Source organism: Callorhinus ursinus, unplaced genomic scaffold (genome assembly GCF_003265705.2).
Source record: "Callorhinus ursinus isolate GAN/ISIS: 27379988/994484 unplaced genomic scaffold, GSC_fseal_2.0 scaffold3, whole genome shotgun sequence".
Classification (NCBI taxonomy): domain Eukaryota; kingdom Metazoa; phylum Chordata; class Mammalia; order Carnivora; family Otariidae; genus Callorhinus; species Callorhinus ursinus.
The window spans coordinates 45,431,268-45,448,624 of NW_027397065.1; the positions used below are offsets into that span (position 1 = coordinate 45,431,268).

General features: G+C 37.7%; 1 long non-coding RNA gene across 1 annotated transcript in view; it reads left to right on the top strand.

Annotated features, from left to right (window-relative positions):
* The first annotated feature begins 3,429 nt into the window (after positions 1–3,429).
* The window catches only part of LOC112820144 (uncharacterized), a 133,051-nt gene continuing 119,123 nt past the window's right edge, over positions 3,430–17,357 (top strand). Inside the window, exon 1 of the long non-coding RNA XR_003207060.2 lies at positions 3,430–3,649. This is a non-coding gene — a long non-coding RNA (uncharacterized lncRNA). The remainder of the gene's footprint in view (positions 3,650–17,357) is intronic.

Below are 17,357 nucleotides of genomic sequence, written 5' to 3' on the forward strand. Positions count from 1 at the left end.
TTTGTATTTGCTTTGTTCTTCTGATTGGGTGATTTCCACTCTTCTTTCTGCCACATAGTTGATCTGTCCTGAATCATTTAATCTGCTGTTAATTCCTTCTAGTGTATTTTTCATTTTTGTTATTGTGTTCTTTAGTTCTGATTGTTTTTTTCTTATATTTTCTAACTCTGTTTAAGTACTCACTCTGTTCTTCCATTCTTCTCCTGAGTTTGATGGGATCTCTATGATCATTCATTTTAACTCTTTATCAGGTAAATTACTTTTCTCCATTTAATTAGGGATCCCGCCCCTTGGATTTTATCTTGTGCTTTTGTTTGGAGCTTATTTCTCTGTCTCCTCATTTTGTTTGTCTTTCTGTGTTTGCTTCTATGAATTAGATGGGAGAGCGATCTCTTCTGGTCTTGAAGGAGAAGCCTTGTGTAGGACTGTTCCCTCTGTAGACTGCATGTACCTGGAGGCTTTGGCAGACAAGCTGGAGCTGGTACAGATGTGGGCTCGTAGGGGTTCCAGGACATTCCACATGTAGGCTGCCTTGGCAGGATGGCTGGAGCTGGAGTGGTTGCTGGCCAGTGTGTTTTAGGACATGCTGTGCTAGGACCATTGTGATAGGAGAGCTGAGTGGATGTGGGCCAGGGAGATGAGTGGTGTTCTGTGCCAGGGCCACCTGGTGGGATAGTTGGAGTTGAAGCAGGCATGGGCTGGGGAGTCTTGGAACACTGCACTGGGTCAGGTGCAAACAGGGAGTCTTGCAGCATGACATGCTGGAGTTTTCTTGATGGGACAGCTGGGTTGGGGCAGGTGAGGGAGCTAGAGCATGCCAGCATGGCCCTAATAGGCCAGGTAGAACATGCAGGCCCTGCTCTTGCCTGCATTATCGGGGTGGAGGGAAAATGTAAAATATTGTGCTGGCTGGGGCCTCTGACCATGGAGAGAGTTCCAGCAGTTCTCAACCCATTTGGCAGGCATTCTAAGGTTATATCTAATGGATCTCCTTCACTTATAGTCTAGTTACTCTTTAAACCACTATTGTTTTCACTGTGCATGGGTGGGTGAGTCTGTGCATGGGCTCAGTGCTATCCTTCCCTACTTGAGGTCCCTGCATGAGGGATGGGTTTCCTGTCATTACCATGTCTCTGTCTCTTCTACCCTTCTCCATGTGGCCCCTCTAGAGTTCATTGTGCAGAAGTTGTTCAATCAATTCTCAGTTCTTCAGGAGGAATTATGCAATATCTAGTTGTAGATTTGGTATTTCTGGAGAGGAGGTGAGTTCAGGCTCTTCCTACACTTGGACCCTCACTTGTCTTTATTTTTTTTATTTTTATTTTTTAAAGATTTTATTTATTTATTTGACATAGAGAGAGAGAGAGAGAGAGAGTGAGCACAAGCAGGGGGAGTGGCAGGCAGATGCAGAGGGAGAAGCAGGCTCCCCACAGAGAAGGGGGAGCCCGATGTGGGACTCAATCCCAGGACTCCGGGATCATGACCTGAGCGGAAGGCAGTCATTTAACCAACTGAGCCACCCAGGCGCCCTCCTCACTTGTCTTTAGACAAAATATTTCTCTCTGTAGTTTTTGCTGATAGTATCTAAATTCAGACCTTTGGGGTTACATAGCAAGTGTGAACTTTCTGGCTCCTGGGATTTACAGCATTTGATTATTAAAAATCATGATCACAAGTGTTCCTTTTTTCAGAGTTAATGATTTTAATCCAACTTTTTGTTGCTGCTAGGTATAGAAATGCAGTTTAATGTATGATCACATTATAGCAGTGAGTCTTTGTGCTTATTTCATTAGTTATATTTAACTAGACTGTTATTTCCTGAAAGAGCATTCTATATATCCTGTCTTAATTTGGAGATGCCTATTTTCTTTATCCAACAAAATTTAAACATATGTTTTCTAAAACTGAAGTTCGGTTTTTAAAACTCTCATTATTTATGTGTATGGTATAATTCCAAGTAAGCCCTAGAAAACCCACAGCTTTAGGAATTAGAATCTGAATAGTTGTGCCTCTTTATCTTTAAAAATGCTCATTTTGAGTGTTTTATTGGAAGATTCCAACTAAGAAGTTACTAGTAGATGTGAAAACAGTGCAATAATAATGACTTATAATCAAAAGAAGGCCAATAAACATGTTAGTTTTTTATATTTACTGTTGAGATCAATGGAGACCTAGAGCTGAAATTTGTTTTACTTCATCTGGCTTTCTTTCCTCAGCTTTTTATGGGTTTCTCAATCACTTCACTTGTCTGCAGTAGGAGGCTTTTATTTGCTGATAAGGGCTGTTAACCAGTTTCAAAGTTGGGAAATAAAGTTGCCATTACACACAAGGCTGTGCATTATACTGGGCTAAACTGATCCTGTCTTCAGTAAAACTAGTAAAGAAAGGACAAAACTAAGATATTAATGGGAAGCATCCTATAGGGCAAGTCCCATAGAGGGGTAGAATAATGAACTAGGCAAGGGGAAATGTTTTTATAACAAATGAAAGCCGGACTTTCTTGCATCACTTGCTTGTTTTCAGAGTAAAGCCTGGAAAACACTAATTAAAAGATGATTTGTCAGAAATTCAAACATTAAAACTTAGCCCAATCTAGTCTTTTAATCTTCTGACCCTAGAGCTACCAAGGAATTTAATAGCTTTTATGTAACATGATCCCCTACTTGCTTCACTGCTGAAAATTAATTCTCAAAGAGCCTGTATCTTATTTTGTATTTACTCAGAAAGAAGTCTTGAGGTTCTGCCCTTCTGTCCTCCTCCCTCAGGAGCTACATTACTGGTTGTAATGCAGGTGGCCCTCAAGGCATCATTGTTCTACTGGGTCTACTTTCATCTACCAGTGACTGCTTGCTACTATCACTGCTCAGGCTCAAGAGAGGAGCTACTGCTCTTCTGCCTTAACTGTGGGCTTAGACCCTCCTAACTCCATCCCCCTCAACCCCTAGTACAACCAAGGCGGGTTTTTACCCAATGTTTAGCAGTAACTGAAAGAATTTGGAAAATACTCAGAGTAACAATGAATCAGTCTGCCATTAGCCAGCATGTGTCCTTGACTTGTTCTTGGCTCAAGTCCATGTGGCCAGAACAAGTTTGTTTTCCATGATTAAAAACTGTGAAACTTTGTGCTTCAGAGTCAAGGCCAAACTGATACCCCACTGTTTATTTTTTTTCCTCCCCTTATATTTCAAAGAGAGAAGAGGAAATTTCCTTAATTCCTGCCCTGTAATTAGTATTTTGTACAGGATAATTGACAGAATGAACATCCATTCCCTTCAAGGTTGTAAGTACCTTTCACACAGTCTGGGTTATTCAGTCTTGAAGAGCACCTGTGAGCGCTAGGAGAGGCAATACCAATTCAGTCCAGTTTTTTTTTTTTTTTGCAACCTCATCTCATCAAAGATTCAAATCTCATCTTTTTTTTTTTTTTTAAGATTTTATTTATTTATTTGACAGAGAGAGAGACAGTGAGAGAGGGAACACAAGCAGGGGGAGTGGGAAAGGGAGAAGCAGGCCTCCCGCCGAGCAGGTAGCCCGATGCAGGGCTCGATCCCAGGACCCTGAGACCATGACCTGAGCCGAAGGCAGTTGCTTAACCAACTGAGCCACCCAGGCACCCCTCAAATCTCATCTTTAATAGCCTTATAGAATGGTGAGTACATGAGGAATGGAGTGAGAGAAGAGGCTCCATCAGCCTGGAATGATAGGATATATTGAAAGATGGTCTCCTATACAAATTGCCTCCTAAACATGTGTCTATCATTAATAATTTATCAATATTTCTTCACTTTTAATCCTTATTTCCAATTTATCTTTTCTTTTGTTCACTCATATTACCTATCCTTTCCTTTTTGCTTAAAAATCATAATCCTTTTTTCTTTTTCTCCTATCAAATTATATTTTAGAGATGAAGGCAATATAAGTGATCTATTTGTCTATTCTTCCCTTTGGGCAATAATATTTGTAATTTAAAAATAAAAAATGTTGCTCTTCCCTTTAATAATTTTATTTTGCCATCACCTCAAACCAAGTTTATCTCTTTCATTTATAACTCCCTCAAGTCATGCCCTGGATATAATCATCTTCTGCCTTAAAATGTGTAAATGGGAAAAATATTTAATATATATATCAATGGATGTAATTTAGAGTTATTATAAGAGAGTTAATTATATTAAGGGAATTAACCAAAAAAATCACTAACAAAAAAAAGAAAAGAAGGCATGAATTTTTCTTTTTTAAAAAAAGATTTATTTATTTGTCAGAGAGAGAGTGCACTGAAACAGGGGAAGTGGCTGGCAGAGGAAGCAGAGGGAGAAGAAGACTCCCCACTGAGCAAGGAGCCCAATGCCGGACTCGATCCCAGGACCCTAGAATCATGACATGAGCCGAAGGCAAATGCTAAACCGACTGGGCCACCCAGGCATCCCTCTTCTTTTTAAGTATTTGTTGTCAAGACTTATTACAATCCTGAGGAATTTAAAAGTTGAAAATATTTGGAAATACTATTTCCATGAATGTATAAAGAGAAACATTAGCAAAATTTATACACACAGTACCAGGGAAATGCAGATGTATTTTAAGGCAGACATTAATATTTTAAATAAATCTATTTGAAAATGAAAGCTTTTTTATCCCTTGGGCAACATCATAATAATTTCATAATAATACTAAGATGTTAGGGGTTTCTGGGTGGCTCCGTTGGTTTTCAGGGATTTCGTGGAACACCATACCTTACAGCTATTGTTTTTCAGTCTTGATTATTTGGTAAATATTAACTTGAAAATGAAAAAAATTAGCCTGTTACTCAAACAAGTTGACAGTATTTGTTGCCATTGATAAAATTCAGGTTTTGGCAAGTATGTTTCTGCCACCATGAATTTGATAGCTTCTCAATAGTTAGACTTCTAGGATGAGAATGGTGATAATATTAATGAATGTTTTTTTTATCATTATATAATGAACTATTTTAACATTGAAATGGTCTGTATAACTTGATCAGCCAATATCTTCCAAATGACCAGTGCATAGTGTGCTACAAATCTTTCATGAGTAAAAAAATGAAAAGTGCACCGAATTTAAATGTGACAAGTAAAATGTGACAAGTAAAAAAAAAATATTCATTGGTATAGTTTCAGATTTTACATTGCAATTAATGTTTAAGAAACTATTCCTCTTTGAGTTTAGGTGTATTATCAAAGAAGGAAATCCACAATTATCTGAAAAGATTATTAAAACACTTCCATTTTTTACCTATGTATTCTGCGTGAGGCTAGATTTTCTTCGTATATTTCAACCAAAACAATATATGGCAATAGAATGAATGCAGAATCAGATAACAGAGAATCCGGTTCTATTCTATTAAGATAGACATTAAAGAAATTTGCAAAAATGTAAAACAGTGCTCTTCTACCAGTTTTTGTCATAATCCTAAGGAATTTACAATGTTGGAAGTATTTGGAAATACTATTTCCATGAATTTATAAAAAGTAACAAAAGAGAAAATTATACACACAGTACCAGGGAAATGCAGATGTATTTTAAGGAAGATATTATGATTCTTTTAATAAAAATATTTGTTAGTCTGTAATGGGTTTATTATTGATATTTAAAATTAATAAACAATTAAAATATTTTAAAAGTTTTAGAATTACAGTTTTAATTTCAAATATGGTCAATATATTTAACTCACCTAAACAAATGTTCTTTGTAGTATTTAAGAATTAAGAAAGTAAAGAGGCTCTAAGGTCAAGAATTAAGAACCAATGTTTTTTATATATATACTATATTATATTCGAACATGTAATATCTGTCTCTAGACTGAATGGAATAGTTTGTAGCAAACCATTTCTCATGCCTAGAACAACTAGAAAACTCAACAAAATACAAAAACAGTAATATGTTTGAAAGAATCAGAGAGCTACCAAGTCAGCTAGGAATTGAGGTGTTAGGATTCAAGAAAGAAAGGAAATACATGGAGTGGGTTTTGACATTCTATGATGCTTTATTCCTCAAGGCATCTGCTGATTCATAGTTGGCATGAGTAGAAAGGCTCAGAAACTGAGCAGAGCTTTTAACAATCTTAGGGGCATGGTGAGACAAAATTGGATTTTGAGGCTGATAAGTCAGCTATGAGTGGAGAGGCCAAGATGTCAGAGAAATGGGAAAATATCATGAATCCAATATTCTGCACCAGTTTTCTCCTTGGAGCATTCTCCAGCTTGCAAGGTGTAACTGCAAAGAAACTAAAAAGCAAGCAGAGTTGTCAGCATTCTCTTTATGTTGGAGAGAATAAAAACTGTAGTTCAGGACCTGCCAAGGGAAAGGTGCTTTGGTAAACACTCAGGACTTTCAGTTAGTCCTTTCAGGAAGGACTATTCCCCAGGAATAAAGATGAAGCAGAAATATATCAGCTTCACAAAGACTGAAATTCAGCCTTGATTTTCTTAGTTTCTGATTGGGTGAAGGTGGGAAGTTTCTGCTTTAATTACCTGCCAGAGACTTAAAAAAAAATTCTTCTCTGGAGAATTAAAACATTATCCAGAGGTTCAAGTGAGAAAATAGACAGTAGAAACAGACTGGTGATCCAAATAATGGCTATTATCAGCTGCAGACTTTAAAACAATAGAAAATTTTACCATAAATTTGGAATTTATTCATTTTTGTCTTATGTAGAAATGATTAAGAACATAACTGATAAGTTTAATACCAGATTAGACATAACTCATCTGGAAGATATTAAATATATCCACACTCAGCTATGTAAGAAAAAAGGACAGAAAAGAGAAAAGAGTCCTATAGGACATATGGAAAGTCTCACATACTTGTGATGGAAAAGGGGGAAAGAGAGAAAGGGACAGAAGAAATATTTGAAAAATATTGGTTGAGAATTTCCCCAAAGTGATTAAACATGTCAAACCACAGATTCAAGAACAATCAGGATAAATATAAAGAAAACCATGTTTAGACACATCATACAAAATTGCTAAAAGCCAATGACACAGAGAAAATCATAAAAGCATCCAGAGAACCAAATAAATAAACAAATACAAGAGACAATAAAATGTCATCTTTATTTTTTAAAAGATTTATTGATTTATTTGAAAGAAAGAGAGAGAGAACGAGTGGGGAGGGAAGGGCAGAGGGAGAGGGACAAGCAGACTCCCCACTGAGCAGAGAGCCCAATGTGGGGCTCGATCCTAGGACCCTGACATCATGACCTCAACCCAAGGCAGACACTTAGCCGACTGAGCCACCCAGGTGCCTCTAAAATAACATCTTAAAATTGCTAGAATATTAACAGTAGCCATTGAAGAATCAAAGATATCCTTTAGATAAAGACATTTCAAACAAAAAAATGAGACAATTCATTACTAGGAAACCCACACTAAAAGAGACACTAAAAAAAACTTCAGGAAGATGGAATATGATCTTAGAAGCCTAGAAATATAGGAAAAAATTAAGAGCAGAAATGGTAAATATGTGGGTAAATCTAGAGAAACATTGATTATATACTACAGTAATGCCTCGTGGGGTTTGAAATATAAATAAAATATATGTCAACATTAGTATAAAATATGGGAGGGACCTAGAGATAAAGCATTTAGAAGTTCTGTGTTGTCTGAGAACTGGTAAAATGAATTAATCTACATTAGACTTAATAAGTTAATGATGAATGTTGTAATCTCTAAGGTAAGTGCTAAATGAATAGGGAAAACTAACAAATGAAAAAAAGTGAAATAATAGGGGCGCCTGGGTGGCTCAGTCATTAAGCATCTGCCTTGGGCTCAGGTCATGATTCCAGGGTCCTGGGATCGAGCCCCATGTCGGGCTCCCTCCCTGATCCATGGGAGGCCTTCTTCTCCCTCTCCTACTCCCCCTGCTTGTGTTCCCTCTCTCGCTGGCTCTCTGTCAAATAAATGAATAAAATCTTTTAGAAAAAGTGGAATAATAAAAATATATTGGATTTAAAAGAAGGTATGAAAAGAGAAAAAGGGGGAACATAGAACAGGTGAAATAAAAAACAATTAGGAAAGTTGTATATTTAAATCCAACCATCAGTAATTAAATGTAAAAGGACTAAATTCCTCCAATCAAAAGTCAATACTTCTTTGAATGGGGAAGCTTTATGCTACTTACAAAACTACATGTGACTTAAAGACACAGATATAAGGGTGCATGAAGATTGAATAAGAGGCTGGAGAAAGATAAAATGTTTCATGTTTACATGACATACAGGAATGTAATATTTCTATTCCATCTTTTGTAGTTGAGAGATCTGCTTTTTCTAATTATTTATAGGGTTAAAGGCTTATATCAAAGAAGTATGTCTTGATTTGGTTAAACACTTCCCTGAAATTTCATGTGTTATATTTGTTTATTTTAGCTTTTTTATGGAGAATTTCAAACAAATACACAAATAGAAATAATGATCTTGAATTACAATTGTTAGTACATGGCTAATTTTGTCTTAACTGTATCCCTGTGGATTATTTTGCACAATTCCTAGATATCATGTGATTTTATCTTTATCTTAGGATATATCACAAAATATAAGAATGCTTTAAAAATAGACATAATACTATTACCATGCCTTAAAAAATAAACACCAGAGTCTTCAGGTACATTATGGAGAATGGTTCCTCATGGATATGGAGTTTCTCTGTGGAACAATAAAAATATTCTGTAATTAAAGAGTGGTTGATGGTTGCACAATTTTGTGAATCTATTAAAAATCACTGAATTGTACACAATAAAAGGGTAAACATTATATATGGATTATATCTCAAAACAAAAAACAAAAATAATTCTTTCATATCAGATATGCAATTTTAAGTTAGATTTTTCAATTATTATTTTATATCCCTAATAATGTTCTCCTATATGGAGTTTATTTAGAGAATGTCTAGGATCCATTGATGAGGTTTTGGGAAGAGTGGTATTTTTCTTTATAAATACATACAAACTCTCATAAGATGAACTTCACAAAATACCTAAACTTTGATATAAATCTAGTTTTCAGGAATGCTAAGACCTGTTAGGTATTAATTCTTTTATTTTCCAGTTTATCAAACAGTACTGACTATGGATTTAGAATCCTCAGCCATACTAGAAATGAAGTCATCCACAACTGAAATTGGTTTCCAAGAGTCTGTAATTCTGCATTTTACAATTTAATGGCAATGACAACAGCTACTATTACTAGCTAATATTTGATAACTTATGTAACAGGTACAAAGTGCAAATACCCTCCCCATTTTTATTTATTTACTTAATTTTAATTATTAAAATAGAATTGACATTCATTGTTAGTTTCAGATGTACTATAGAGATTCAGCAATTCCAAATATTACACAGTGCTCACCATGATAAGTATAGTTACCATCTGTCACCACCGGAGGTTACTGTAAACATACTGATTATATTGCCTATACTGTACTTTTCATCCCTATGACTTCTTTCTTTTACACTGAAAGTTTATACTTCTTAATCTCCTTTACCCATTTTGTCTATCCCCCTATTCCCTTCCCTCTGGCAATCACCAGTCTGTATTTCTGAGTCTGTTTCTGGTTTTTGTTTTATTTGTTTAGATTCTACATGTAAGTGAATTCATATGGTATCTGTTTTTCTCTGTCTGACTTATTTCACTTAGCATAGTATATAGTATCCTGAGCTAAGTGCTTCAAATTCATCATCTCATGGAATCCTCATGACTACTTTATAGAGGGAGGGTAAAGATATTAAAATAATCTTATTTCCTTTTTAGGCTAGTAAGTGGCCAACTCCAGCATTCAAAGGCTGAGGTGTTCAGCTAACCCTGGCTGGTAATCACTCTAGCAAAACTCTACAATTAACAGAGCCTTCTGGTTTCCCAACTTTAGTAAAAAACCCTTTGGGCCTTTTGTCAAGAGTTAATACACAGAAAAAGGGAATATATTTCATGGAAGTGCTGGTTAATACCATGTGTTATATCCAGTAGAAGCATTGAAGCATTATTCTCCTAATGCATTATTCAGTTTCTAAAGCTGCTAGAGATACATAATAATATAAAACTCTATTTTTGAATGATTGTATTCTGTGAGAACTTCTTAGTTTAACTCTTAGGCTTGTCCTCCCTGACTCGCTGTGCAAATCTTGGGTTCAGTTAGGGATGCTTGGCATGAGGTACGCTGGTCACGGCATCAGCAGTGACATGAAAATCCAGTAAAAGTCCAACTCAGCCCTATGCCCAATGTAAATCTCTGCCACTGCCCTCAGGGAAATCCAAGCTTCTGCACCGGTCTGTGTAGAATAGAATTTTACTACAGGATCCACAATGCAAGTGGTTTATTCCTACTTGCCCTCCCACACCCAATTTCTTCCATAGTTTGTTGAACAAACTTTTATAGAGAATAAATATATTATTGCTTATCAAGAGCTTCCACTGTACTAGACTGTTTTAAAGATTCTATTTATTTATTTTAGAGAGAGAGTATGAGTAGGGGTAGGGGCACCAAGCAGACTCTGCACTGAGCAAGGAGCCTAATGAGGGACTGGATCTCACGACCCTGAGATCACGACCTGAGCCGAAATCAAGAGTCAGCTGTTCAACCAACTGAGCCACTCAGGCGCCCTATGCACCAGACCGTTTTGAATGATTGCGTATACCAGGGTTCTACAAACATCTGTAAAGAGCTATATAGTCGGTGTTTTAGAATTAGCATTCCATATGGTATCTGTTGCAATGACTCAGCTCCGCAATTGCAACTGGAAAGCAACAACAGTACTTAAAGGAATGTGGTTGTGTTATGACAAAACTGTACTTACAAAAGCAGACATTTGACCTGTGGCTGTGGTTTGCCAAACTTTAGCATATACTCTTTTTTTTTTTTATTGAGGGATAATTGACCTATAATATTATGTTAGTTTCATGTGTACAACGTAATGATTTGATATTTGTATATATTGTGAAATAATTACCAAAATGAGTCTAGTTAACCTCTCTCACTAATACATAGTCACAAAAATTTTTCTTGTGATGAGAACTTCTAAGATCTACCCTCTTAGCAACTTTCAAATATGCATACGGTATTAACTATAGTCACCAAGCTGTGCTTGAAATCCCCATGACTTATTTTGTAAGTAGAAGTTTGTACCTTTTGACCCTGTTTACCCATTTTCCTACTCTCCCCCCCGCCCCACTGCCTGTCTCTGGCATCCACCAATCTGTTCTCTGTGTCTGAGTTCAGTTTTTGTGTTCTTATTTTTAGAGTCTACATATAAGTGAGATCATATGGTATTTGTCTTTCTTTGTCTGACTTCACTTGGCATAATACACTCAAGGTCCATTTATGCTGTGCAAATGGAAAGACTTCATTCTTTTTTTATGGCTGAGTAATATTCTATTGTGTGTGTGCTTTATTCATCTTTTTCACTCTTCCATAGGCTGATACTTAGGTTGTTTCCATGTCCTGGCTACTAGAAAGCAAGGAGCAACGGGGTACAGGTATCTTTTCAAGTTAGTGTTTTCATTTTCTAGCACACATTCTTTTTTTTAATATTTTATGTATTTTTTTGACAGAGACAGTGAGAGAGGGAACACAAGCAGGGGGAGTGGAAGAGGAAGAAGCAGGCTTCCCGCTGAGCAGGGAGCCCGATGCGGGGCTCGATCCCAGGACCCTAGGACCTTGACCTGAGCTGAAGGCAGACACTTAATGACCGAGCCACCCAGGTTCCCCTCTGGCACACATTCTTAATGTTCACAACAACTTAACAAGGCAGGTACGGTTATTATCCTCACTTTACAGATATGGATACTGGAGCATAGAATAGCTAAGAAATTTGCTCAAGATCACATGACTAGGGTATTAGAACTTGGCTTTGAACTCTGGCAGCCAACCGGCAGAATCCATATTCTTAAGCAGTGTATCATAGTCCCTCTTTGGTACAAAAGGTAGCAAAACAGTAATAGTTTTATGCTTTACCATACATAATCTCACTTAATCCTTACAACCATCTTGTGAGGAAGGTATTATTTTCCCTTTTCCAATAAAAAGAATGAATCAAAGCTTGAGCTTGCTTGAGGTCAGACAGTAAATAGAGGAGTCTAAATTAGAACATGGATCAAATTCATAGGTCCACATCCCTTTCATGAATGTCAAGGGGAAGTAGAGTATACTGATTAAGAAACTTTATAGACTTCACTTCCCTCACCTAACAGAGGTAGTGACCAGATCTAGGTATACTCATGGGAGCGAATGGTTAAAGCTGGTGGATGAATATACAAAATGCAGAGAAGTAGACCAGGAAACTAAGGCAGTTTAGTGCCACATAATTCATTCACATTTATATTAAAATTTCATGAACAAAGGTAAGAATAGTAATGAAGAAAATGACAATGAGTCAGGAACTGAAAGTGTTGGAGAATTTAGGAAAGTGATGTAGGGATTATTTGATGACAGCATCAAGGAGAGATAATATGTGATATCATCTGATGACATGAGGTTCCAAATTCATTTTTTTTTCAACAGAGGAAGGAAAGGAAATTTTTTGGAAGCCACAATAAGAAGCAAAGAGAAAACCAGCCCTACCTCTATGCCCACTGGGCAAGAAGTATGGGAGGGAAAAAAAAAGAGCCACCATTTGAGAAGGCTACAAGAGCATCTTTGTTCTTAGGAAAGAGCCAGATCTCATGCATAGAGTAATAGGACAAATGGGATGTTGAGGGCAAATAAAGGAGACCTGCAGAACCCCATGAAGATTAGAGTATGGGAGATGAGGGGGCTCTGTGCAGTGATGGTCTAATGAACAGCACAGTGAGATTCAAGTTGGTGGATTCAAAGCCTATAACACTGGCAAAGCCATGTGTATCAGAGGGTTTGGGGCTCCATCTTAACCCTTCCAATGGGGGCAGAGGGTTTAAGGGAATTTTAATCCTTACACACTGGTTTCTCAATCCCTACTAGGGAAAAGGCAAACTTTGAATGGGTACACTTGTCTTGACCTTGCTGATTGACCTGTAGAGGATCTGCGTGTTATTCCCAGAGCAGAGGCCTGTCTTCAGCCTTGATGATGGGGATGAAGACCTAAGAGAGGTGTGATCTTTATCCTAGTTCCAGACTTGCTTTTCATCTGTGGTTCTGTCCTTTATCCAGTCTTACTCCAGCCTATACCATTACAAATGGCTGTACCCCTTTCTAATTTCCTATAACTTAATTTTAATCCTAAGAATCCTAATTTCCTGTAACTGATTTCTGACCACCACCTCCATCTTTCCATTCACCACCTCCACCTCTCAACCCCAACAGTCTTTCCAACACACTTGGACATTCAATTTATTAATCTTACTGCCTTTCACTATACTTTATCCCCAAAATGACCTCACTTTCCTTCCTAAATTCCAAGATCAGTCATTACCTTTCACATTACACTTGACTCACTTTCATTACCTCGTGCCTGCATCTGTACAGTTGAATGTGGCTTGAATAAAACACATAACTGGTCTGATTTGGTTCACTTTAAATTCATGACCATAAATCTTTAGGGGATTCTTGATGCTGCCAGCAAGCATACTATATGATCTCAGTCCATTCACTCTCCCATTTCTAGATAACAGTTGTATATCTCATTTTCTTCTGTAAAAGCTCCAATACCCTCTCCTCCTCCATCCTCATTCTCAATGATGATCTAGTTCCTATTCCACTAGAAAAAAAAAACAAAACACTGAAGTAAGAGCAAAGGTCTTCCATTCACTCCTCCACCATATCTACCCATTTGCCAGCATGGACACCTATGTACTGTGCCTTCCCAACTATGACTGAGGATGAAGTGCCCAGGCCCCTTTCTAGTATTGGTCCTTCCAATTCTACATGAGATCCAGTCACCTCTCACATGCTCAAGGACATGCTACAATATTCCTTCTCACCCACATCATTAAATTTTATCTCTCTAATAGATCATTCCTATTAGAAATGAAATAGGCCATTATTTCTCACATCTTACCAAAAGTTTTCTTGACCCCCCTTTTCCTGTCAGCTGATGCTTCATTTTTCTCCCCTTTACAGCAAAATTCTCTTTTGATCCTTTTCTGAGCCTGTTCCACTCATGCTTTTGCTTGTAACATTCTGTTCAATCAGTGACCAATGACTGATGACTTCTCCTTGCTAAATCTAATACTCATTGTTTGATTCCTTATTTTCTACCTATTAGCAGCATTTGGTTCAGTTGATCACCCCACCATCTTAAAACCTTTCACTCTGTGTCTGAAATACCCTCTCTACCACCTGTAAGCACTATTTCTCAGTCTTATTTGTTTCTTTCTTCTTATCTCTTTAACCTCTAAACGTGCATGCATCCAGTTCTTGGATCTTTCTTTTACTCTATCTACACCCATTCCCCTAGAATCATATAAATCTCTAGATGTCACCCACATGTTGATTGCTCCCAATTTACAATCTGAGTCCAGTTTTTGCTCCATACTGAAGATTGGTCTATACAGTTGTCAGCTTGACCTCTCCCTTTGATGCCTAGTAAGTATTCAAGTTAAACATGTCTAAAATTGACTTTCTCCCTCATACCCAATCTGCTTTTCCTACCTAGAATCTTTTCTTTCCCTGTTGATTTCGTTCTTACTATAAATGAGTGTTATGCAGCTACTTGAGCAGATTTTGCCTATAACGGGGCATCATGTAGGGTATGTAGATGTTTATCTCATGGTCTGCCCTCAGAGTTTAAAATTTCATAGGAAGGATGTGGCATAAACCCAGAGCTGTCTTCTAGTACCCTTTCTCCTCTTTACCCTTTAGCAATCCTGAAGTTTATCTGGACTCATGGCTGCCTAATGGCAGGACAACAAGACAGGAGGTATATTATTCCCAGACACTATGGAACTGCCACATCAGCCCTGGACTTCTTACACTGTTAATGTGAGAGATAGTGAACTATCTTGTTTAAGCTGGTCTGGTATTTTATAACAGCCACATTGGCATCCTAAGGATGGAATTAAGAACTTATGCAAGTGAATCATAGAATTTTCCCCAAATATGAATGAAGGCGGGGAGGTGGGTGCAATTCTGGGACTAGGCAGGTAACTTAACTGAACTAAGTAGGCTGGTAAAATACAAAAGGAAGCTGAGGGGACCAGGTGAATTGTAGATCTGTGCATTGCCTGGAGCTTTTAACATTTCAACCATATTCTAGCCCTCAGAGAGTCTGCGATCACCAAGCCAGTGTGTCTAATTCTCATAAACTAAGAGTTACTTTCAAGTATTTTGTTGTTGTTAGCAGCAACCCTCTTTTCTAACTAGTCTTATGCAGAAATGGAGTATATAGCACCCTAAAAGCAGATCTGCCCTGGGTGAATGGAAGCCATATTCTGTCTCCCCCTTCACTGCTGTGGGTGGGCTCTGCTGTGAAATAGTTTTTAAATGACCTGTCTAGTCTAATCTCTTATTTAACAAACGGGAAAAGTTAGACATTTAGTGTGAAACCAAAAGTATGTCATTTCACCAATCTGGGCTTTGTTTTCCTCCTATTGGAAGCAAGCTTGGACTAATGAGTGTCTACTATATGCTCTTCTGGTGAGCAAAGGAGGAAACATGAACAGAAAGAAACTAATATCTATTGATCAGCTACTATGCGCCAAACTTTATTTTGTGTTTGTATCAGATATGCCAGCTACATATGATTTCTGATTATTCCAGCAATTATAAGGTCAGATTCAAGATGACAATGAGTTTGTAATGTACCTGAATTCACTCTTCCTAGCAACAGAAATGTCAGGTAACTTTACATACCCTCATTTCATTGAATTTGCTCAACTCCCCTGTGAAGTAGTCAGAGTAGGTGTTCCTATCCCCCTTCTACAGCTGAGGAAACTGATGGTAACTGCTTTGCCCCCAGCCATAATTAGCAAATGACGGAGCCAAGACTGAAATCCAGGTCTACTGTTCTTTATGACAACTCTCCTTAAATTAGCAGACCTAAAAATGTGAATGAATTCACCCTAGGCCTTATAAATATTAATGGCTCTGGCCAAAGTTATTGCAGGGTGTTTTGTTTTCATTATTAATAGTAACTGCACATAGCTCCTGTCTGTATCTAAAGGTAAAGGATATTAGAAGGTGATATGGTTGTTTCGCCTGGGTATGAGCTACTTGGCTTCTGAGACTAGCTTCAGGAAGTACTAGAGAGAGATTACTCTGAGCAAACAAGTAAATAATTCTTGTTTAAGGAGAATTCAGTAGGAGATAGTTAAATCCTATATTTTATCCAAATATTCAGACTTGGACTTAGAATACCCACTCTTCTCAGTTGTCTTCATAACTCTGATATATTGGGGATGACCGGAAAAATTAATCTGTGGCTATTTCATTTGTCTCCTTTTAAAAAGAAAGGCCATTGAACCTCAAACTATATTGAGCATTAAATTTTTATGGTCAAATTGAGATTCTGCAAAAATACAGTTAATTAAATTTGTAGATGATCTACTGTCTGGATTTATATGGGAGCCCTTGATTGAAAATGAGCTATAAAGCACATGTTGAATGAGCACACCCAGCCTCCACCTGCCAGGGAGCCGTTTCTGGAACAAATGGTCTCTGTGTCCTATTTCATTGCATAAGTGCATGTTGGAGGCTAAATGAGTTGAGCATGGAACTTGCTGGCTCCTCTCCTGTGTCTGACCTCTAATTGTTACTGCCCTCCAACTGGGTTCAGCCCTCTTCTTATGTCCTCTTTCCAAACTCAGTCCCTACCTGATTGCCCATCTGATGTCTAACGGAAAGTTCAATAAATATGTCTGAAATAAAACCTTTGTTTTTCTAGCACTACAAAGTTCTTCTTTCCCAGACTTCCCCATCTCAGCAAGTGGGACAACCCACCGTGATACTCAAGCCCAGAAGCTAGGAGTCACTCTACATTTTTCTCTTTCCACTCATCTCCAGTTGAATTCATCACTACGTTTTGTTCAGGTCACCTTCTGTGGTATTTCCTCCACTGAAGCTCTTCTCTCCGTTACCCTAGGGCTATCCAGGTTCAGGGGGCTCCCCAAGCAGGTGAATCAACTGTATGTATAGGGAAAAGGGTGTTCCCTTGGAATGGACAAACCATCAAAAGAGTCTCCTTTCCAGCTTGAATCAGCCCTTGCCTCGCTGGATTTCAGGGCTTAGCAAGATAGGTGAGGGCTAAATTTTGACTCTCCTTTGTCCCCTGGCTTGGACATATTTGTAATAGAATCTGTGTAGCAGCACCCCATTGCCTACTGGTCCAGTTTACCATTTTCTCTCATCTGATCTGTGCTATTCCTCTCCCGATGCATCTCCCTCTCTCTAATCTTGTTTGTCTACAATTCTTTCTACACACTATGGTAAAATTGATCTTTTCAA